General features: G+C 44.4%; 1 protein-coding gene across 18 annotated transcripts in view; it reads right to left on the bottom strand.

Moving 5' to 3' along the window:
• SMYD3 (SET and MYND domain containing 3) overlaps positions 1-25,218 on the bottom strand; it is an 839,170-nt gene that overhangs the window by 300,500 nt on the left and 513,452 nt on the right. Inside the window, exon 1 of one of the 18 annotated variants that reach the window (XM_035280438.3) lies at positions 18,876-19,027. The exons of the other annotated variants lie outside the window; for them this stretch is intronic. The gene's annotated coding sequence lies outside the window, so the exon portion shown is untranslated. Of the gene's footprint in view, positions 1-18,875; positions 19,028-25,218 lie in introns of those variants that run through there. 18 annotated transcript variants of the gene reach the window in all.

Genomic DNA, 25,218 nt, shown 5'->3' with positions numbered 1-25,218 from the left:
TGGGAATATTTTCTTATTATAAGATATATGCACTACTGATAAAGCGGTTTAATGTTATTTGAAATTGGACTTGGATTAGTTGTAAGTGTAATTGCAAACTCTATGGCAACTATTTTAAAAGCAAAAAGAAGTATAATACGCTATGAAGAGAGAAAATAGCATCATATAAAATGCAGTTTTATTCATAATTTCCAAAATTTGGAAGCAACCAAGATGTCCTTCAGTAGGTGAACAGGCAAACTGTGGTACATCTAGACAATTATAATTCATCACTAAACAGAAATTAATTACCAAGCCATGAAAGGACATGGTGGAACCTTAAATGCATATTACTAAGTGTAAGAAGCCAATCTGAAAAACCTTACACTGTAACTGTATGACATTATGGAAAAGGGGAAAGTGTGCAGACAGTAAGAAGATCTATGGTGGCCAGGGATTAGAGGGGAGGGAGAGATGAACAGGTGGAACACGAAAGACTGTCGGGGCAGTGAAGCTAGTCTGTATGATACTATTAGGTGAATACACATCATTCTACACTTGTGCAAACTCACAGAACATACACCACCAAGGGTGAACCCTAAACTATGGAGTCTGGGTGATAACGACGTGTCAATATACGTTCATAAACGTTAGCAACAGTACCAATCTGATTTAGGAAACTGACAATGGTGGGAGACATAGGTGGGGTGGGCAGTGACCAAGGGTTATGTGGGAAATCTCTATGCTCAATTTTGCTCTGAACATAGAACTGCTCTCAAATAAAAACTTTATTAATTTTTTAAAGGACTTTTACACAATTAAGCCTTTGACAAATATTTTCCTTCTTCATCACAATTATTTCTCTACATTTTGCGATTTTCTTTGTAAATTTATTTATTTTAGAGACAGGGTCTCAGTCTGTTGCCCAGGCCGATGTGCAGTGGTGCTATCATAGCCAGCTGTAACCTTGAACTCCTAGGCTCAAGCAATGCTCCTACCTCAGGCTCCTCAGCAGCTAGAAGAAGTGCAGACGCCTGCCACTATGTCTGGCTCATGTTTCCGTTTCTTTGTAGAGATGGGGCCTCACTATGTTTCCCAGGCTGGTCTTGAATTCCTGGCCTCAAGAAATCTTCCCACCTTGGCCTCACAAGGGGCTGGGATTACAGGCACACCTCACTATGCCTGACCTAATTTTGCTATTTTCTAGAACATAATATGCACACATTAAATATTAGAAGAAATATTAATATTCAAAACAACAATGACTGAGAATTTCCCCAAATTGTTGTTTTTGCTGTGAAAAACAACAGCAAAAAGAAAAATAAATCAACAAATTTCTCCAATTATGACTAAAATCATGGACAATTTCCTTCTAATCTTTTTTACAGGCTGATTTTTAAAAATATTATTTTAATTAATGGAGAATATAAACCTGAGTGCTAAAAATCTGGCCCTTGGGAAGACAGGCTTTCAGATAATCTAAAGTCCTTATTCTACTCCCAACCTCTGCTACACCTGGTTTTTTGGGCCTCTCTCCAGAAACCCTAACTCTGAGATAAAGGAGCACATTCAAGGTTGTAGGGAGTAGAGGGGAGGATCTCATGCAGCTTTCAAACACTCCTTTTCTTTTAAGGTCCCATATGAACCTATCACTCTTCAGGACCCCAATTCATTAATTTCTGAGCCTTTCCAATGTTCTGCAGGAAATATGCTTGCTCCTCATCAATATCCCCCACTGTAGGTGCTTAGATCTCACCTAGCTCCCCGCCCCCGGTAATTCAGTCATCAGAACTCCAATTGCTTTTTGTTTTCATTGGGGATCAATATTGTAACTACTTTCAGTTCCATCAAAAGTAGATTTTGTTTTTCCATTCCTCATTCTCCTTGCCATTCTACGTGACGGATGATTTCTGAGAGAAGAAAGAGGCAGAAGAGCTCTCTATTCCATCACAATTCTTATTCGCATATGGTACTGTACTACCACATTGTCTTTATTAATATGGCTTTAGAATGTATTTCACTGTCTGGCAGGAACATGGCCATTTCAAATTTGACTGAATGTTTCTGAAAAAATCTTTTCTATTTGTCTTTAAAGTTATGGGGAAGTTACCAGATAAGCTGGAAAGAAGTTCAGTATCCCAAACACCAATTTTCTTATGTAGATCTTATCATCAACTCAGACAGCACCAGGCACATACTGGTCAGTACCTGTTGCCTGACTGTGAACAAGCCGTCTGGGAAAAGTCGGATGCACAGGGGCGTTTATGCCAGTGGGGAGTTGTCCCTGAAAAGCTGTCAAGCTGTGAACTTGCTTCAGCCTGAGAGGCAAGAAAGACTGGCTGGCCCGTGGTCACTTCTGGTGTCTCTACCTAGCAGCTTCCGGTCCACTTGGTTCGACTGGAAGGTTCATGAATGGGCTGCTTCCTGGAGCCCTCAGACCATAGGGCAGACGTAACCCAAGAACTGCTTCTTAATTAAAGTAACAGAGACAAAAACCTACGCAGAGGGATAACAGCAGAGGATTACATGCAAATAATTCCATTTGCGACTGACTTACCCAAATAAAGTAAGAGCAGAAAACAGCTTTCGGTGGAATGGTTAACTTAAGGCAGCAGGCAGGAGAGTGGCATGAGCTAGTCTTTTCATGTTTCCGTCGCTTACTGATCACTTCCGGTGAATATTTAACTTTTGAGCATCTACTTTGGGGCTGGAGGATGTTCCCCGACTTCCCCAAACTTAACGTCCTTGACCAGTAAACCATAGGATTGATCCACAACCCCAGGAAATAGCTGTGGCAGTTACTGTTCCCCGAACCAAATACATGAAAAGCCAGATTTCTCTACTCCCTGACAGCTTATATAGATGATGCGACTTTTCCCTCCATTTATCGCTACTGTTTCCATTTACACACTGCTGTCAGACTATCAGACCCAGCTCTGAGCGCTTCAATCCTCACCCCAAAAATGGCCCGTCTGCTCACCAGCCCCTTGCTGAGGCTTTCCACGGAGACCCTTGGTTCTCCTCAGATGAATCTCCTCTCGGTTTCCTGACTAAGCTGCAACCTTCTCACCTCAGGGCCTTTGCCTACGGGCTGTGGCTTCCACATCAAATGACCTTGACCAGACTACTGGAATGACCATTCTCCTTCAAGGCCCAAGAGCCTCCTATTTTAAAAACAACAATGGTTAGAACTTTTCATTTCAACAAAATGATGCAGAATTCACATTACATTGAAAAAGGCAGGTGGTGAAGGAAATTCAGTCGAATAAATTTTAACAATGCATCTCATATAAACCACTATGAGGTAAATACAAGGAACAGACTTTAAAGTCAGATACACGTGGATTTAGCTACCTGGTCTGGCATCTTGTAATCTTGTGACTCTGGGCAAGTTATTCAACCCTTCTGGAACTGAGTTTTCTCCTCTATAAAATGGACACGATGATACCTGTCTCGCAAGTATAGATGGCAGATACAAAACACGCACTTCCCATATTCCATTTAGTAACTCCATGCTGCCCTCGTCTTTCCCACATTGTAAACTTTCTCTTCTCAGGTCTATGTCTTTCTCCTGTGCTATTCACCAGCGTAGGCTTAGTTCCAAGTGCTGGTGGAAGATGTCTCCATACACCATTAAGGAGGCAATGCTCCCTCCTCCTGTCAGTGATAACATTCTGCATCACAGGGCTATGCGACCTCCAGTCTTCAGAGGTTACTACATCCTGTGAAGGCAACCTCAAAAGAGCATGTAATTCTGATGTTCTTAGTTGATGATGTGTCACTCTGGTAACGCTATTTAAATGGGTCTCTATTTTCTCAAAACGTGAGTACTCTTTGTTAAGCTGGAAGGGGAGGCAGAAGAAAATAACTTTGCTAGATTTCTTATTTAAATTGAGAGCCTTGGATCAATTAAAATAAAAACAGGTTCGCTGTGAGAATTAACCACAATAGTTAAGCAATGACTATTCAGAGGACAGAAGATAAAAAACATGGCCACTAACAATGCTGACCCTGTTCTGCCAGAGCCTACAGTCCACATGCCTTTGAAGCCTTTGCCAAGGTTTTTCTCTACCGGAGGGGTAAAAAACCACTAAGCCCAGCCTGGCTTGTCTGAGTCAGCTGAGTCTCACAGCCAGGGTATTTGTCTGACCCTGTTTTCAGGGCTGAATTTACCATCCTGTTGTAAATCAGTCAGCACAAACCCAGAAACATATCCTTTCATTTTGTGTACTTAAGAGCACACAATTCTTCAAAGAGCAAAGAGGTTTGAGGAAATCCAATCTAACCAAAGGGGAGAAAGGCCAGGAATACAGATTCCTCTACTCAAGATAAATGGAATCTATCAAATGTGCACGCAAATCCCTCAATACGTAACAACAGCGTTCCTTCGTGTTGTTTTGAAATTCAGACTGCATTAAGAAAAGAGCAAGGTGTCTTGCTTTTTGTCACACCACTAAGTCTCCACTCCGTCAGAATGCAATTAGCATTAACGGGAGATTTTATTACCCCTCTAAGAGTGTGCAAAAACCATGTGTCTCTAAAAAGTATTATTTTTGTTGACATTTATCATAAAGACTATTAAAACATATAAAATGTCAATGTTGGCTTTCTTCACAGAATTAGGAAAAACTAACTTAAATTTCATAGGGAACCTGAAAGAGACCATGTAGCCAAGACAATCCTAAGCAAAAAGATCAACGCTGGAGGCATCACGCTACCTAACTTCAGACTATACCATAAGGCTACAGTAACCAAAGCAGCATAGTACTGGTACCAAAACAGATATGTAAACCAATGGAACTCTTTTACACTGTTGGTGGGAGTGTAAATTAGTTCAACCATTGTGGAAGACAGTGTGGTAATTCTTCAAGGATCTACAACCAGAAATACCAATTGGACCCAACAACTCCATCACTGGGTATACACCAGAGGATGATAAGTCATTCTTCTATAAAGACACACACACACGTTTACTGTGGAACTGTCCACAACAGCAAAGGCTTGGAACCAATGCAAATGCCCATCAATGATAGCCTGGATGAAGAAAATGTGGCACACATATACCATGCAATACTATGCAGCCATAAAAAAGGATGAGCTCATGTCCTTTGCAGGGACATGGATGAAGCTGGAAACCATCAATCTCAGCAAACTGAAACAAGAACAAAAACAAACAAACACTGTGTGTTCTCACTCGTAGGTAGGAGTTGAACAATGAACACATGGACACAGGGAGGGGAAAATCACACACTGGGACCTGTCAGGGGGTGGGGTGCTAGGGGAGGGATAGCATTAGGAGAAATGCTAATGTAAATGATGGGCTGATGGGTGCAGCAAACCACCACTGCACGTGCACCTACAGCAACAAGCCTGCACATTCTGCATTGTCCCAGAAATTAAAGTATTAAAAAAAGAGTCAATGTTTCATTTGAAGAGCTCATTGCACCCAAACTGGCTATTGTACAATTTTAGTTTATCTGATCTATTAACAGATAGATACTGTCTCTAGTCCGATTAGAATGCATTATTTTTCCTGAGGGAAAGCCAAGCTTAGGTTGTCGTTCTCTCTGAAACACCCCCACTAACTGGGATGTTCCTTGAAGCCAGCAGGGACTCTACTTTTTATCTCTAAATCTCCAGAGCCTACTTTGGTGCCTGGTACAGAGCAGTCACTCGATGCATGGTTGTTGGGTTTATTTTTTTCTTAAATAATAGTTTTCATTTAGCCACATGCCGCTCTGTGGTAGACCCTTTGCTTACACCATCACCAACACTTATAACAACTCTGTGAAGGAGGTTAACTAACCCTGCCTTACAGATGAGGAATCTCAGATTTAACAAGATTAAGAAAGGTGTCCACAGCTATATACCTGCTAAGTGACTCTAAGTGATTCAAACGGCAAAGCCCGGTCGAAGCGGGGTCTGAAGCAGACACAGTTACCTGTAATCGCTGCTGATAGTGCAATGTCTCAGGCACCGCTGACCCCTCACTCTAACTGTACCAAGTGGGAAGGGGGCATGAGCGGAATGTATTCTGACCACAGACCACGCCCTAGAATTTAAGTCCCCAGACCCAGGCGCAGACTGTTTTCATTGTTCTCACTCCTGTCTCCTAAAAGCAGCAGGCAAGAACACCAGGTTTTGAATCACTAGAATTACACTGTATTTTCACTCTGATACCAAGTCATGAGACACCTTAGCTGGCTTAGCAAAGTCTGGTGATGGAAGACCTGCTCCCGAAGCTATAAGCAAGTTAACGTATGTGAGTTTCCTCTGTAAACTCCAAACGGCTCAATGACAACAACAGTGTTCAGTGGTCTCATGGTGGTGAAAAGAGCACAGCTTTTTGAATCAGAGACAACAGGATTAGAGTCTGCACCTCCGCCTTACAACCTGATCATCTAGGGCAAGCTGAGTTAACCTCTCAAAGTTCAAATTCATCATCTGCAAGGTGTGCAGAACAATGCCCACACGGCAGGATGTGGTGAGGACTGCTAGGTGTTCACCAACATCTGTTCTCCTTTGCTCCCAGGGCCTCAACTACATTTCCAGGTCCCTGCCCCAGCCGTAAAACCAGGCATGGCTACAGGGCTAAGTTCTCCCCAGTGGAATGGAAGTGAAAGCACTGGAATTTAATAGGACTAAGTTCTGCCCCTAACTTATTCCTTAGATGGGAAGATTCATAACCACCTAATCAAACCCAATACTCAAGCCAGACACATGAGAGAGATTTTAAAACCTTCCCCTTTCTCTCTAATCCATGTCATCCAGTCTATCAGTCATGACAATTCTGACCCCAGAATGTATCTTGAATCTATTTCATTCTTCCCATCTCCTCTGTCAGCCTCCTTCATCCTCCTAGTTAAAGCCATCGTCTACAACTTGTTACTGTGACATTCTTCAGCGCATCTCAGGCTCAACCCCTCGAATCCATCCTCTATATAGTTCTCTATACAGAATCAGAATCATCCTTTGGCAAACATGAAGGATGCAGTCACACCCACATTTCAGACATTTCAATGGTTTTCCACTGCTTCGGAATGAAATTAAAACTTCTTCAAATGGCCTGTGAAGGCTCTGCTTGATCCAGCCTCTACCTAACAGCCATCCCCGCTCTTCTAGCCTTGCTCCCTCATGGCATGGCTTAAAACTCCACCACTGGAAGAAGCCCATCCTTGAGCACAAAATTCAAAGTAGGGGCTGGGCCCAGTGGCTCACACCTGTACTACCAGCACTTTGGGAGGCTGAGGCGGGTGGGTCACTTGAGGCCAGGAGCTTGAGACCAGCCGGGGCAACATGGTGAAACCTCATCTCTATAAGAATACAAAAATTAGCCAGTTGTGGTGGTACGTGCCTGTAATCCCAGATACTCAGGAGGCTGAGGCAGGAGAATTGCCTGAACCGGGAAGTGGAGGTTGCGGCGAGCTGAGATCACAGCACTGCGCTCCAGCCTGGACAACAGAGACACTGTCTCAGAAACAAAACAGAACACCCCAAACTTAGATTCTCCCTTGCATGAGAACCTTATTTGCCTCCACTTACCACCGTTTGTAGTAATTCCTCTGTTTCCTTCCTGACCTGTTATTAACACCTGTGAAGATAAGCCCCAGGCAGGGAACATACTACTTTTATAGTGCACTCAGCTGGCAAGCACGCCTCACTTTCTGTGTTCACAGCGTACCTGTGAGGCAGATATTAATACTATTCCCACTATACAGATAAAGAAGATGTGAGGCCTATGGAGAGTAGGCCCCTCCCTCCGTCAGGCCACAGAGCCAGGTGCAGTCCCAAGCAGTCTCACCCCAGCGTCCTGGCTCCTGTCACCCATCGTTTAACATCGCTACATGCCAGCACACCTGGCTCTTCGTCGGAGCTCAGTGAACACTGGCAGAAAGAATCATGAAGTAAACTCTCCCAAGTTTGAACATCCAGAGACACCTGGTGCCCATCTAGGTGCTCTCACCCAGTCCTGGTTCTACTATTGATGCCAGGATGCATCTTCTGTCCCTTACTAAGTAAGTTCCTCTAGGGCAAGAAGCATGATTTTCCTCTCTTGACACCTGACAGCAGGCATTCAAAAAAGTTTTCCTGGTGTGTGTGAACATTTAAAAATCATCAGAAATTAACCACAATTGCAATAAACTGAAATTCAATTGCGAGTTCCCATAAAAAGTAAGTGCAAAAGTCACCATTGATCATTTCGGTCATTTACAGAGCTGAGCTGGACCCAGAGGTACTCTGTTTCCAGAGTTAAAGAGCTGTTTTATAGACTGTATCTTTCTACTTAATGAGTGGGTAGAAATCATCTTTATTAGAAAAAAATAAGTGAGGGAGGGCAGGACGCAGAGCTATTTGAGGGAGGGCAGGAGGCAGAGAACGCAATTTCAAAGCTCTTTCCCCGTTTGTCCTAAATCCTCCAGAGCAGGCGGTCCGCGCCAAGTCCAGCGTTTCAGAGCTTGGCTAGCGCATGACAGGCCTTCGTGATGAACGAAGTGGCCTCATGCAAGACTTGCTTCTCGTCAGCAACGCTACCTGTGCTGCTCTTTCCCCCTTACTTCCCCAACTCTGCTCCCATTTCTCAGTTCTCCCATTTCCCCTTGTTCTTTCCAGCGCTGCTAGGCCAAATTATGGGGCTCAATACTGAGAAGTCCTTTCCACCTTACTGATAATTTCTCTCTTGGAAAACACCTGGGAAAGAGACCAAAAAATCAAGACAGTACAGCATAACACGAGGTATCCTCCATGCTCACCAGGCATGCATTTATAAGAGCACATGACTGCTACAATACTTTAGAGAGCCCTTTTATGGAACGTGGCTCTCTGTTCCATGAGTGGGTGGAAATAATATTTAGTGAAAAGCATTGTCTCAGCTTTTTAATAAAAGAAACCTAGATAGGAGATTAGTCACTCAAGCTCTCTCTCTCTTATCCCCATCACCACACAGAAATATCTATAAGAAAGGAGCAGTTGACTCAAATACCCAAGGAGGGCAATGGCCACAGAAATTTGTGAATCTCTTCCAGGGTAAAAAAAAAAACCGGGATGGGCCAGGAGTGAACCAGGAAGTTCTATCCTCTCTAAAGGTATCTGTTATGGGGTGAATTATGTTCTCTCCAAAATGATTGTGTTGAAGTCCTAACCCCTAGTACCCTACAATGTGACGTTATTTGGAAATAAGGTCACTGTAGATGGAATGAGTTAGGGAGAGATCACAGGAGAGAGTAAGGAGGCCTCCAGTTCAGCACGACCGGCATCCTGTAAGAAGGCGGTCAAGTGAAGACAGACACGAGGATTCCACGTGAAGACGGGGGCAGAGACTGGGTGACGCAGCTACAAGCAGGAACACCAAGGACCGCCAGCGGCCACCAGGAGCTGTGGGAGAGGAATGGAACAGATTCTGCCTCAGAAAGAACTCGGCCTGCTGACATGCCCTGATTTTAGATCTTTAGCCTCCAGAATTGTGAGAACAGTGTGCTGTTTTAAGCCACTCTGTTTGTGGTATGTTACTACGGCAGTTTTAAAACTAACACAGAATCACAACTCAGACCTACAAAAAATGCAAGATGACCAAACCCAGCCCCCGGCAGCCAGATTGCCTCTAATTCAAATGCTCCTATTCAGTGGGTAGTCACATTTCTGCAAAAACAAAAATGCTGTTACAAAACTTTTTCTGGCTAAAAAGTGCATTCTCCTAGATGTCACACATTTGCATACACATTTACACAGAGCAGAATGATCTTGCAGATCCCAGGGTTTGGGGTGAAGCCTCTGCAGTCAGACACCAGCCTGCAGGAGATCACAGGCTAGCCCTGCCACTTGCAAGCTGTGGGGCTTTAGGACCTCCATGCCTCAGTCCCCCCCACCTGTAAGTGGGACTAATAAACTCGGCCCCACAGATGAGTCTGCGTGGCATACTGGGAAGCCTGCTCAATTACAGCAAACGGGGAACTCGCAGTCCAAGCAGTGTGGTCTCTATCACAGGCCGCAGCACTTCATTTTATTTGATTGCTCATTATTTTTCATTTGCTTTCCTGTGAACTCATCTAGGACAAGGTCTAGGCCTTGGTCACTGCTTTCCTTGCGCATGTGTGACAGGCAGTCAGACAGCCCTCAGGAATGAAGGCAGGAACGTACTTCAATTTAACTCCTGTGACTGTGAGATCCCTGAGGGCAGGACCCGGGTCTTCCATCAACCCCAGAGCCCAGCACCAGGCGAGTGGCCACACAAGGGGCGGTGGAAGTCGCTGTTTTGGAAGGACGTCTGTAGATACTGCTCAACTCCACCACAGCTAGGATGGGAGCAGGAATTACATGCTTCATTCCAATTTCAAGGTCAGAGTTCGTCTGTCTCCTTTCTGCTTATCACACACATGACATGTAGAACAAAGGAGGGTGATACTTCCTCACTGAGGATTTTGGGGAAACTATTAAACCCAAGGTGGAAAAAATAATTCAAGAACGTGCCAAGTGCAGCTGCCAATAATTCTGCAACAGGCGGCAAATGCCGAGAAACGCACGTATTCCCTATGGCTGCCGATGCTGCCTGGAGAGCTTTGCAGTCTGGGAAAGAAATCCCTAGTCCAGACTGTACGATACGGATTCCGTCCCACTGCATTGGCGTTGTCTAGACTCGTGGTCAACAAACTGCAGTCCGTGGTACCTCAGCCACCTGTTTCTGTAAATGAAGCTTTGTTGGTACCCGTCCCTACCTTTCCAGTTACGTATCGCCTATGGCTGCTTTTGTGTTACAAGCAGAGTAAAGTAGTTCTAAGAAAGACTGTATAGCCCAGAAAGCCTAAATCACTATCTGATCCTTTATAGAAAATTCTGTTGATCCCTAACTTGGAGCATCCCACTGTGATTACACTAAAAATTAGGCTTGAAGGGGACAGAAACCTTGTTTACCTGGCTCAGACCTATCTAGATGACCAGCCTGGTTTAGAATAGGCGCCCAATAAATCTACATAAAGAATGATCACAAGGCCAAATGCTGAGATTTTATGACAGGTAGTGCCAACAGTGCTAGACACTGAGCTGGACCAGTGTCCTGAAGCTCTGCCCTTTTTGAGAGGATGAGGCTGTGCCACTGCTGGATGTCCCTTGACTAACTAGCTACCTGAGAACCCTCTGGGAGCACTGGGCTGGACAGCAGCCAGGACACCAGCATTGTAAGAGTCCAATAGCACTGAGCTGTCAGGACACATTAAACCTATCTAAGAAGAACCTTTCAAAATCCTTATTCTGTGTATATACATTTACTTTAGAAATGTTTTAAGGGAATACACACTTGCAAAGCAGTTTAAATTTAAAGGTTCTCTTATAGAGCTGAACCCAAACCAGCTGTCAGACACCAAATATTTATAAATACAAATGCTCAAGGTACTGAGCGAAAAGAGAGATTTTTAGATCTAAAAAAAAAAGTCCAATCTACCCTGCCATAACAAAAGGAAAGAGGGAAACAGAAAAGCCAGGCGTTTCTGAGAACGGTCCTTTAGGGTTAATACTAAAAGCATGTGGAAGTTCTGGCTCCAATAAAGTTGTTTATGCTTAGACTGAAGGAAGAAGGGTCCTTTAACTCGGGAAATGATTACACAGAGCTTGCTGCATAAGGAAAGAATTCCACACTATTTCTCTTTTTCTGTTTTGTCCTCTCAAAGAACTGCTGCTTCCACGCGTCGCGTCTTCAAGCCAGGCATGGGCAGGAGAGTCTCCCAGCCCTCCCCTCACCTGGCTCTGACCCGTGATCACGGGAACCTCGAGCATGTGGTGTCTTCTTTTTGGTGGGTTTGCAGAACTGTAGCTCTTTATATAATCCAGGGATATTCTCCCTTTACATTTTTTGGATACTACTGAATTCCATATTTAAAGAGGCAGAAGTTTTAATAACAGTTATAATCACATTTCAATTTTTTTTAAGACAGGATCTTGTTCTGTCACCCAGGATGGAGTGCAGTAGCACAATGATAGCTTGCAGCCTCCACCTCCTGGGCTTAACTGATCCTCCTGCCTCAGCCTCTGGAATAACTAGGACCAGAGGCACGCACCACTGCAGCTGGCTAATTTGCTAATTTTTTGTAGAGACAGGGTCTCAGTATGTTGCCCAGGCTGGTCTCAAACTCCTGGGCTCAAACGATTGTCCTACCTGGGCTTTCCAAAGTGCTGGGATTACAGATGTCAGTCACTACATTTGGCCCATATTTATATTTAAATAGAAGTAATATTCTATAGTTTCCATTTCTGATCAAATGGGAAGCAATCCAAATGTCAGTCTGAGAGCTGATCTGATGTAACAGTAAAGGCTCATTTATAGGTTAAATGCTTCCACCAAAGAAATCCTAAAATAACATTTTCTAATTCAGTTGTTACTAATCCCCTTCTAAAACCACTTGATATGTATTTAATTCACATCCCAATAATAAAATCAAGGTACTACAGAAACACTACATATTCCACTAAACTCTTTGTATAATATTAACACAATCTATTTACACTACAAAATATCAAAAATTCAGACAAGGATTGACTCGTTGGATTTGCCCTGAGGACTGTTATATCCACTTAAATAGGGAAGTAGGATTTCCTGATTTGTTTTGTAGCCACACCTTTGGAGACACGGTCAAACATTCTTTACATGGGAAATATTGGAAAGTGGTTCAAACTTAAAGGTTCCCTTATACAGCTGAACCCAAACCAGCCGTCAGAAACCAAACATTTACAAACGCAAATGCTCAAGGTACTGAGTGAAATGAAAAAAGGCTTTTAGATTTAAAAAGTCCTATCCACCCTGCCATAACGGCGGGATGGGTTTAAGGAGCTGGGCTCTGCCTGATGGTAGGTGACTTGCACGTGGCCTTTCCTCCCGAGCTACCTGCTGACAACCCCCGACGCCGAAGGGCTCGCAGGACAAGATGTCCCGTCTCCTTTGCCTTACTTTCTGGCAGCTTTCGGGACCATTTTCAGTTATAACCTTTCATACTCTTTCACCCCGGGGGGTTGTGTTCCTACATTAGAATATAAATGCATTTTCACCAAAAAAAGAAAATTAATGACTAGTTACAGCAAATTCACTATTTCCCCCCAAAACTAGACACATCAAAATGGTGCTTCTTTGTCCAAATTCTTCACCATATTGAAATCATGAAATGAAACGACAACCAGCTTTTATGACCGGCTAAGGAACGTATTTGATGAGATCAAAAGCCCAGAGCATGGCCCGCTGGGACCATAACCAGATGCCCACAGCAGATTTTCAAATCGTTTGACTTTTCTTCTTAAAATCTACGTAATGCTTTTCTCTTGTTCATTTCAAAGTTCCTGTGTGGGCGTGTTAATAAAACCTAGCATCTGTAAATTTCTCATACTGGTTTGACGAATCCTTGGTCAAACATTCTCCTTTACTCCGGCTCTAAATGATGTGATCTCAGCAATCCCCTGAAAGCATCCGACAGTTAAGACAGATATTTTAAAGCCCCATAGAAACCACAAACAAAAGGTCCCCAAACACCTAAAGACTGAGTCTCCCAACACACGCTGTGATGGAATCGCTTCCGTTCTAAGGAAATCAGTGGCAAGTACAACAGTTAGCTCTTGCTGAGAAAGGGCCAGGAGAAAGTAGAATGAGGGAGAGAAGAAATGTACGTTTCAGCTTAAAGCTAATCATATTCTAGGTCAATTAGAATGCAACATTTCCAAAACCTTAAATGTGTATTTCATTTGAATAAACTCAATCAACTCTACTCTCTTTTTTTTTTTTTTTTGAGACAGAGTTTTGTTCTTGTTGCCCAGGCTGGAGTGCAGTGGCACGGTCTCGGCTCACTGCAACCTCCGCCTCCCGAGTTCAAGCAACTCTCCTGCCTCAGCCTCTTGAGTGGCTGTGATTTCAGGAACCCACCACCACGTCTGGCTAATTTTTATATTTTTAGTAAAGACAGCGTTTCACCATGTTGGCCAGGCTGGTCTCAAACTCCTGACCTCAGGTGATCCGTCGCCTCAGCCTCCCAAAGTGCTGAGATTACAGGCATGCGCCATTGCACCCGGCCCAACCCTACTCGTCTCAGGATTCAGTGGCCAAAACTGCTTCCTAGTTCAAAAAGGAAATTATGTCATCAGGAGCAAATTCCATCAAGTTCACAACCATGCACCACAAATCTATTTGTGCCTGTTCCCTCCTGCACAAGGTGTGTGCACTCACCTGGGCCCCGGATCATCTAGGAGAGTTCTCCAGCTTGAGTATACATGAGAATCACCTGGGAGGCTCATTAAAATACAGGCTGCTGAGCCTCAAACCCAGAGTTTGTAACCGAGTAACCTGAAGTGAGGACAATTTACTTTTCTAACCATTTCCAGGTGATGTTTATACAACCAATCCCAGAGCAGACTCTAAGAACAACTAATCAAAGGCCAGTAATATTATCCTCTCCTCATCCCAGATTTTTTAGCCTCTCCCTTCATATTTCTCCTTTCCTTAAGCATATAAACATGTTCAAATTTGTCATCTTAAACAAAAATCTCCCTGATCCCATTGGGAATGTGTGCAGTGTCTCTTTCCCTCTGTACTCAGGGAGATTCGTAACGATGTTCTCCATACCCGCCTTCCAGCCCACTTCTTGCTCTGTACTCTATTCCTCTATTCGCCGTCTCCATTCTGCTGAATCTGCCCATCTCACATGAACTTAAGCTTCCCGGCTAACAGATACCTCTTTAGTGCCTGTTTTACTCTGCTGTGTCTAGCACTGCTCACCTGCCCAAACAGGACTCCCTATCCTGGATCCCCACCGCCTCCCTTTCAGTCTCCTTTCCTGGAGTGTCTGCTTTCCCAACCCCCGTCAGTGTTGGTGAACCCTTGGATTTTATAATATCTCCCTATCCTGGATCCCCACCACCTCCCTTTCAGTCTCCTTTCCTGGAGTGTCTGCTTTCCCAACCCCGTCAGTGTTGCTGGTCCCTTGGGACCTGTCCTTGGCTCTCGTCCTCTCAACTCCATACATTTTGCCTGAGATTTCTCATCCATGCCTTCCACCTATAATCTGTATCCTAAATGGCTCTCAAACCTAGACTTCTAAGTTTCAACTATATATAATGACCAGCAATTGGACAATTCTGTTTGTCCAACAGGCATCTCAAAGTTATCAATGCTTGTAAGTGAACTCATTCATTTCCACCTCGTTCCTGTTCCTCCTTTTATTTCTTACTTAACAAAATGGCTCCTCCAACTACTCAGTCATGCAAACCACCTGTATGTCCTTAAGGGAAAACATATCCTCATGTCTCAAGCACAGTCATATCCCAAGTCCCATCTAATCCAGCTCCTAACTGTATCTCAAATCTGTTCCTTTGTTCCCATCTCCGTGACTGCTGCTCCAATTTAGGTCAATGTCATCTCATCTGGAACAATGTAATGTCCACCGTTCAGGCCTATTAGGTTCTCTACTTCCAATCTCTACACTGATACCGTAATCTCTCAGTCTCACAGGATAACCCTTTCTGCAGAACTCTTCCGTGGCTCCCTGTGGCCACTGAAATGCAGCTGCCACTCTTCTGCATGGCATTCAGCTTTTGATACTTGGTTCTTCTCTTTCTTAACCCCATTTCTAGTCACCTCCTCCTATTTTAAGCTCTAATACCAAAAACTACTTAATGATATTTTTGAACGTGGCATGCTCTCTGACAACAGAAAACTTCTACATATTTTATTTTCCTACTTGGAAAATTATTATTAAAGTCCCTGCACCCGCATGCTCTTTCCAAAACCTTCTCCGATTTTCTTGAATTTGGACTCCATTCTGCCTCATTCCACTTGAAACCTGCCTCCATTAAAGCAATTATCTGTCTCCAAGCCTAACTCTACACCATTCAAAGTTAAGTCATTGAATCCCCCGTGCTGCGAATACCTGATTCAAAACAGGAGCCCTACTAGAAAGTATTTTTATATACGTGTATCAGTGATTCTGAACAAGGAAACACACTCCCCTGGCAGTATAATAAGGGAGTCTACCAAACATTTTAGGGTTATTTTTAGTGTTTAATTCTGCTTCTACAAAATTTGAGATGCTCAACCTCAAATATTTATGTCATCTCAACTGTAACATGTTTAATTTCTCATTTCCTTCATTTCTTCAAGGAATTGGGGGCGAACACGCTGAAATTCAGTTTGGGGATGTTAGGAATCTGGTCAAAGATTTTCTGGAGAAATATTCTCATTACAACAGTGTTTTTTTATCTTGTCATCAGAAGAATGAAGGGAGCCGAGGGAAGCTGATACGGGGAGTTTTACATTTTCTGTACCTCAGTTTGTTTGCTGCCATTTTAATACAAGACTCCCAAATACAGTTTTGCGATATGCACCTGTGCTGTTATTCCTGCAGCTGGTCTAGGCCTTACAGATTACCTGCACAGCCCCCTAGTGAGCCCAACTGCTCTGATACTATTATGATACCATAAACAAAATTATGTAAAATTTTCAGGCCAGTAGTAAATGCCTCAGTTAGCTGACTGGAACATTTTCATGGTCTTCAGTGAAGGTTTTACTGCCCTGAAAAGCCCACCCTGTACATTATCAAAGAACAGAAAGTTTTCACATCTCCACTCTCGGCTGTTCCAGTATAAAGGTGACCCACCCACACCCACATGCAAGGCTGGCAAGAACGGGTCATCATGGAAGAGAATATGTCACTGCACTGAAACAGGCTGTATCCGACCTTCATCAGGCTTCCGGTGGTTAAAGTCGGGCCTTACAAATATTTTAAAGAAAACTGGTACAGGCAGATACTCCAAATGGACATGTGTTTGAGAATCAAGAGACAAACATCAATAGAACTTGATGAACGTGTTTGGGTTCTATGTAAATGTCGGCGTACACGTTGTGGGGCCACTTGGTTCCCTGCTGGAGAGCAGACCTCATTTTAAATGAGTCATCACTTGCAGATGAACAGGAAAACGCTGACAGATCCACACAAGATAAAATGGATCACAGCCGTCTTGGAAACAACACACTTTTATGATGAAACCATCTCATTTTCATGCCTCCAAACACAGCTCAGGCCTGAAACCGAATTGAAGAACGTACAGAAGTTCTTGAAGAATCCACATGTTCCTGTAATCATCCACTGATCAATTTCCCAAGAGAAAAGAACTTAAACAAGGATGGGAAATTCCAAGATGTTTACTATCCAGAGAATATCTGCATCAAGAGAGACTTCACACCCAGACCAGAGGGAGAAACTGCCTTACTGTTCACTGATGTAGTCAGATGCCTAGAATTTTGTGCTAGCATCTACCCAACACACACCATTACTGCTTTAGAGATAAATTAGAAAACACCAAAAATTAGAGGTAAAAAAGATCTAGAAAACAAGTAATTGGAAAGGACGAAGGAAGCCAGAGCCGGGGAAATTTAACCGTGATTACTAACAGGTGTTATCCATTGAAACTTTTCTGTGTTCTTCAGGCTTCAGGCTAAGAACTTCATGTTTTCTTATTTCTCACATTTGAAATTCCAGCTTTACAAATATGAAAACTAAGGCTTAGAAATATTAAGAGATTTACCCAAAACATATGACTCATAAACAGTGGAGATGGAATCTGAACACAATCTTTCTGCGTCCAAAGTCCCAGCACTTAAGCACCACACTCGAGCCTGGAGCAAAGGCTCACGGGTAACCCCAGTCTTAAATATGAGGGTCTGTAATATGGAAGACAGAAGAGATTGGTTGTATTCTGAATTAGGAGTTCTCCAAACCTGTTTGTTCTAGAGAATCATCTCTAAAACTTATAAACAAAAAATCACAGTTTCTAATGTCCTACTCATAGATTCTGCTTCAGCTGATCCAGCACAGAGGCCAAAAAATTGTATTTGTATAATGCTCTGCTGGGTTTGAGAATCACTGCTCTACCTCAGAACGAGAGTAAGTGTAGAAGAATTACTATGAGGCAGGTTTGGCTTACATTATGAAAACAGACAAACCAAACCAAACAAAATACACCCTGCCACCCACACACCAGTCCTAACCATCAGAGCTACACAACCTCCCCACCCCCCGCCCAGTCCTAACCAACACAGCTTCACAACCTGCCCCCCACCACCCAGTCCTAACCAACACAGCTTCACAACCCGCCCCCCACCACCCAGTCCTAACCAACAGAGCGACACAACCCGCCCCCCACCACCCAGTCCTAACCAACAACTTCACAACCCGCCCCCCACCACCCAGTCCTAACCAACAGCTTCACAACCCGCCCCCCACCACCCAGTCCTAACCAACACAGCTTCACAACCCGCCCCCCACCACCCAGTCCTAACACAGCTTCACAACCCGCCCCCCACCACCCAGTCCTAACACAGCTTCACAACCCGCCCCCCACCACCCAGTCCTAACACAGCTTCACAACCCGCCCCCCACCACCCACTCCTAACCAACAGCTTCACAACCCGCCCCCCACCACCCAGTCCTAACCAACACAGCTTCACAACCCGCCCCCCACCACCCAGTCCTAACACAGCTTCACAACCCGCCCCCGACCACCCACTCCTAACCAACAGCTTCACAACCCGCCCCCCACCACCCAGTCCTAACCAACAGAGCGACACAACCCGCCCCCCACCACCCAGTGCTAACCAACAGAGCGACACAACACAACCTCCCCAACCCACCCCGGCCTAGTCCTAACCACAGAGCTACACCCTCCCCACTCCCTCCCGGTTCTAACGAACAGAGCTGCCCAAACGTAGTTGCAGCTACCTCATAAGGCACCATGATATAATGGAAAGAACTCAATTTCTGAAAATAGAGGTTCCCGTTTCCTGCTCTGGTTCAGGCATTCTCATGTGTGTAGCCTTGGTCAGGTTATTTTCTCTGAGTCTCAGTTTGCTCAACTGGAAATTACTAGAGAACACTTACCTTGAAGAACTGTTGTTAAGAGTTAGACAATTAGGTAAAATACACAGAACCGTGGCTGACGTGGCAGGGGTTCATAAGCAAAGGGCACCTGCCCACCTGAAACGGAAGTGCCCATGGAGCTGCTGTAGCAAACCTCTGTGAGGGGACGGTGTGGGCTCCTCTGCTGCACCCCTTCCTTTTATTCCCACTGTCGTCCCACCCACTAAAGTGGCCACATCTGATTGGCTAAGTCCAGGTTTTAGCAATGGGCTCTGATTGACCTAATCCAATCAGCCCACACCTGGCCCCCTTGCCACAGTGATAGGCAATAACCAGAGCCCAGGCCCACCAGCAGATGGTGTTCCTCTGGCAGAGACTGGCTTGGGAGGAAGCTGGGTACGTGTCCAAAATTGGGCCAATCGGAGTGAACTCAAAGACTTTTGTTCAACAGTAGGAGGAAAGAGAGGGTCTTCTCTTCCAGACAGTGTGATATGACAGCCGGAGAGCTGACAGCAGCCATACTGCTACCAAGAGCCTTTATCAAACGACTTCTGAAGCCTGAGCTAACTACGTATTTTTGAGATCTGTGAACCAATAAATTCCCCTTATCAGATTATGTAAGCCACTCTGAGGTGGTTTTTCTGTGACCAAGGCTTGAACAACATGTAACTTATCCGGAATCCCCCGATGGGAGTAGTGAGATAGAACCACTTAGATCATTTCTAGCTTCATGAGTTCATGACTTCTCAGACTTTGTATGATTAATACCGGTCTTCACATGTACAACACTTCTGATGACCAGTTTCTTCAGCCTGGAGCATCCTGTCCCCTTCCTCTTCCTAAGAAATCCTGCTTGCCTTTTAGGGCCCAACTTCACTTGTTCCACTGCCGCAAGATCTTTGAAGAGGAAACAGTTCACCATCTCCCTGTGCACTCCCCTGGCACTTCACTGTTTCCTCTCTCACCTCCATTTCACTGTGTGTTTTTCTCACTCCTGTCCTCATCTACATTTAGGCTGTGTGCACCTAAAGACATGGTCCCTATCCCTAGGCATGACTTGCTAACAGGCCGACTGTGCAGCAGAGTAGCACAAATCCAGCTTATTGCACATGTCCAATGCCTAGCATGGGGCCAGGCCTGAAGCAGGCTTGCAGTAAACAACCGCTAACTCATTAAATGCCACACCAGTGGTCAGCTACAGCAAAGGCTTTGGCCTTAGCCTTCTAGGTTCCTTGCACCTTGAAGGAATTAAAGAGTAATGCAGGCCCCATCTTGCTCTGCTGATTTCCAGTGACAAGGGGGTTTTCCCCTCCCACAGAGGGTTACAGGCCAATTTAGGTATGGTAGGGTTTTTGGGGCTGGAGGTGGTTTAGAGTTTTTTCCAACCTTATTAAACTTACTAAGAGCTTACCATCTATTAATTAAATTACATTTTCCATAATGAAAGTAGAGAACTCAAATCCTATAGATGACCTGATCTTGATATAATAATTCAATTTTAAAAAATATTACACACAAAAAATATCTATTCTGTGACCTTTAACACCACACAACTGTAAATTTAATATCATCCTATGTTACCTGAGGTAGTTGGAAGGTGTTTCTTCTACGTTTGTTGTATTTAACCTTTTCTTTTTAAATTTTATTATTTATTTATTTTTGAGACAGGGCCTCCGTCTGTGGCCCAAACTGGAGTGCAGTGGTGTGATCATGGCTCACTGCAACCTCGACCTCCTCCGGGCTGCAGTGGTCCTCCCACCTCATTCTCCCAAGTAGCTGGGACCACAGGCGTGCACCACCACACCTGGATACCTGTTTTTTTTTTTTTTTTTTGTAAAGACAGGGTCTCGCTATGTTGCCCAGGTTAGCCTTAAACTCCTGGGCTCAAGCAATCCTCCCGCCTTGGCCTCCCAAAGTGCTGGCTTACAGGCAAGAGCCACCAGTCCCAGAAAGCTTTTTCTTTAAGTGAGAAAAATGGTGAGAGAGAACTGTCTCCTCCTACTTCCATTTGGTCATCCAGCTATCTAGACCTTGAATAACACTTCTGGATCTGAGTGGTTTCAGTGGCTGCAACTAGAAAGGAAGCACACACAATAAACTAGGAGTAGATTTGTTATTCACAGTCCAACACTTGATTACCGCCTCAAAAACCAGGATACTTCCTGCAACCCTAAGTCCTCATTGACAGGAATCATCTTGGTCTGAAGGAAGGGAGTGGCCTCCAGAAGCAGGAAAAGGCAAGGAGGCAGATTCTCCCCAGAGCGTCCCGAAGGAGCCAGCCCTGCCCAGAGTCTTGCTTTAGTCCAGTGGGACTCACGGCGGGCTTCTGACCTCCAGACCTGTAAGATACCACCTGTGTGGTTTTTAAAACTCCTGCGTTTGTGGTGATTTGTTAGACAGAAACAGAAAACGAGTGTGCTGCTTTCCTGTGCCAGTGACGACTCACTTGTGTCCAGAACAGCCCGTTTCCAAACAGTGGTCCTGTGTAAAAGAAACTGTCAGCTTCTCAGACATGAAGCATAAGAAGTCAGAGTCATAAGTTGAAGTCGATCAGAAAAAAGGAAATACTAAAATTTACCAGAGATCCAAATGAGAAAAATTCAGATAACTACTCATATATGAGTATCAAACATTCCTCTTGTATTCACAAAACAGACCTGAATAAATACATGCTTTACCTAAAATGAGATTTCTTTTCTCTATGTGGATAAAATGCCCTTATCCATGAATTTAACACATAATTTACAGAGCCTCTCCCACTTGCCAGGCACTGGGAAGAATCCTGAGGGCTTCCTACCTTCAAGATGCTTGCCATCCATCTGAGCCAGGGCAAGTGCAGAAAAAACTTTTTCACGTTAGTTCATTAATGCTAAAATAGGAACTAGAATAGAGCCACAGCTTAAAAGTCATGTTGTCATAGACAGAGATACAGGCAGAGAACTAAGCCATGGCATTTGTTACCTGTTTCTGAGCAGCTTAAAGCAACCAGATAAACTACTTCACACAGTTCCGAGGGTCCGGAATCTAGCAGTGTCTTAGCTGGATGGTTCTGCCTCAGGGTGTTTCATGAGGGTCTCTGTCAGCCAGAGCCAGAGACAGCTCAAAGATGGACAGAGGCCGAGGCATCTACGCTTACTCATGAGGTTACTGGTGAACCTCGGTCACCCCCTGCGGTTTGCCAGTGGCCTGGGTTACTTGCCAGGAGGGCTTCTCCACAGAGCTGCTACAAGAAGGCAGGTGGCTTCTCCCCAAGTAAGTAGCCTGAGAGAGAGATTATGACCAAAACAGAAGCCAATGTGAAGCTCAGAAGTGACCTGCCGTCATTCCCGTCATGTGCTGTCAGTCACACACACCAACGGGAGACAATGCGGGAGGGGAATACTGAAGGATGTGAGGATCAGGAAGCAGGAATCGCTGGGCCTCATGTGGAAGCCTCACTCCACACTGTGTTCTTCCAAACATTTCAGCAAGGAGAACCATGCAGTAAACCACACACAGTTCCAGAATGGCGCTCCTGAGGCCTGGAGGAGTCATGGATCAGCTACTCTACAATCCAGCAAGGCCTCGGCTTCCATAGCTGCAAATGACAAGGGAGCCCAACTCTGAACAACGCTGGGTGGCCCAGGGCTACGGCTTCTGCACTCAACGTTTATTGGGTGCTCATCATGTGCCAGACACTGCTTGAAGCGTCACCCCCTTAACTCATTTACTTCTCATTACGACCCTCTAAGGTGGTTACAACTGTCATTGCTGCATGAGAGCTGAAAAGATGAAAGCAAAGTGTGTTCATCCATTTGCCAAAGGTTCACCATTAGTAACAGGCAGTCAGGATTTGAACCTAGGTGATTTGGCATCTAAATCCACATTATAAGCCACTGTCCTCTCTAACAGAGGGTATGGAAATGATGCAGTAAGTAAACTACTTATAAAGTCATCAGCAATACTAAACTTTAAAAGCAGCAGCCATGTTTAAAATTTGGTTAAAAATAGACAGGAGCCAAGCGTGGTGGTGCTCACCTGTAACTGCAGCTACTAGAGAGGCTGACGTGGAAGGACCACTTGAGTCCATGAGTTCAAGGCCAGGCTGGGCACCAGAGCAAGATCTTGTCTCAAAACAAAATTATATATATAAATATGATTCCATTTACCTGAGGGATCCATTTACCTGAGGGATCCATTTACCTGAGGGATCCATTTACCTGAGGGATCAAATGTATAGAGATAGAAGGAGGGATGCCAGGGCTGAGGGAATAAGGAATGGGGAGTTATTATTTGATGGGTATAGAATTTTAGCTGGAGATATTGAAAAGTTCTGGGGGTGGATGGTGTGATGGTTTCACAGCAATATGAATGTATTTAATATCACTGAACTATACACCTAAATGATTCAAATTGTCAGTTTTATGTTACGTATATTTTACCACCATTAAAAATAGACATTAAACTACAATATCTGATATTCCATCCAGGAGCTTACTGAAAAGGACAAATCCCACATAGCTAATAGCTTTAGAGGCTTAGAAATTAATTTAGTTCTAAGGCATATAAAGGAATCCAAAAGAACTTGTCTTTCCTGGCTGGTCCATCATCTTTCACTCAACTTCTTTTCATTACAAAAAAAAACAAAACAAAACAAAATAAAAGTCACACGAGTTTCCTTTACTCTTATCTCTCCCAGGTCACATAAGTAGCACTTTGAAGTGGAGACTAGTCCATTCCTAAACCCAGGAAAATCCGCCCACACAAGGTGCTTCCCAGCATAAACGTTAGGAACTACTCTACAATTCTCATTATTTCTACCCTTCTGGTGATGTGCCCTGTGTGTTTCAAGAGTCAGAGATCAGCCCAACAAAATGAAAGCAAAGGCATCAGCTGAGAGGGGCATGGGACTTTAGGTAAAGGGACACATGATGAGTGGGCCCTGCCATCAGGTTCTGCTGTCCATGTGCTGAATGGTTAGAGGCTGTGAGAGTTACTCTCCCTAGAGGTCTGCGCTGTGGATTTATGTCCTTGTCCTGCCCTCATCTTCTGAAATAATATTTTCTCCCGATGCATCAAGGAGACAGGGACTCCAAGCATTTTCCTCACCACCCTGGTCATCTCCCACATTTAGGAGGAAAGTTATACCTCCGTGAGGCCTTTGCCTGCCTCATTTCAGGTGGCGGGGGCAGGGGGTGTAGTGTTGAAATGAAACTGTATACCCTTAGAAAGAACGTATGTTTAATTCACACTCACGTCCCACTTTTTATCCATCCATAGGCAGATCACCGCACTAAGTACTATGACGTGAGACTGAGAAAGAAACTTTAAAGAAGCCACAAAAAGGATACAGGTAAAATCTAACCTTTGGCCGGGCGTGGTGGTTCACACCTGTAATCGCCGCACTTTGGGAAGCAGAGGTGGGGGATCACGAGGTCAAAAGATCGAGATCATCCTGGCCAACATGGTGAAACTCAGTCCCTACTAAAAATACAAAAATTAGCTGGGGTTGGTGGTGGGTGCCTGTGATCCCAGCTACTCAGGAGTCTGAGGCAGGAGAATCACTTGAACCCAGGAGGCGGAGGTTGCAGTGAGCCAAGATCACGCCACTGCACTCCAGCCTGGCAACAGAGCGAGACTCTGTCTCAAAAAAAAAAAAAAAGTCTAATCTTCAAACAAATTATCAAGATACATGAATAAATAAAAACATCACTTATGAATTATTAAGACACATGAATAAAACACCACTTATGTCCTCTAAACAAATCGTCATGCTTGCTAAGGCTACATATCACAGGTGGCTTCATAAACTTCAGGACAACCTGAGAAGAGGCCCCGTGCTGCACAGAAGTCAATGAGCTGGACTAGAAACGACTAGGTCGAAACCCTGAATTTCCCATGAATTCATTTACTGTTTATTATGACTTCCACCCGTCTGACAAGTACTTAGCCTAAGTCTGTTTCTACACCTGAGAAATGCAGAACAGTAACACATGCCTGAGGCTGCTATGAGGATTCAACAGGTAGTTTATGCCAACATGTTTGGTAAATATTTACAGATGATACGATTATGAACATTAGGGCTGGATGATATTTCAAGATATAAATTTGTGTTCTTCCCTTTGCATTGCCTCTTTTTCTCTCACAGATCAGACTCTGCTCCGTGCCTCAGGGGAGGCATGTGGCAGTACAGAAAGCAGAAACCGTCTGCAAAATATGGGCTGCAACAGAGGGTGGGGGACAGAATACGGACTGAAGGTCTGACAGAGCAGGGGCCTAGGCCCCACGTCTAAGCAGCGCCACCACCCAGAAGCGCAAATTCCCCAGGAGGAGGATTTGGATAGACAAGGACTCACGCAACTCCTGAGTCCTGTGTGTGGTAAGG

This window comes from Callithrix jacchus, chromosome 19 (assembly GCF_049354715.1).
Source record: "Callithrix jacchus isolate 240 chromosome 19, calJac240_pri, whole genome shotgun sequence".
Classification (NCBI taxonomy): Eukaryota; Metazoa; Chordata; class Mammalia; order Primates; family Cebidae; genus Callithrix; species Callithrix jacchus.
The sequence above is the reverse complement of the archived record's forward strand: the minus strand, read 5'-3'. Positions and strand labels throughout refer to the sequence as shown.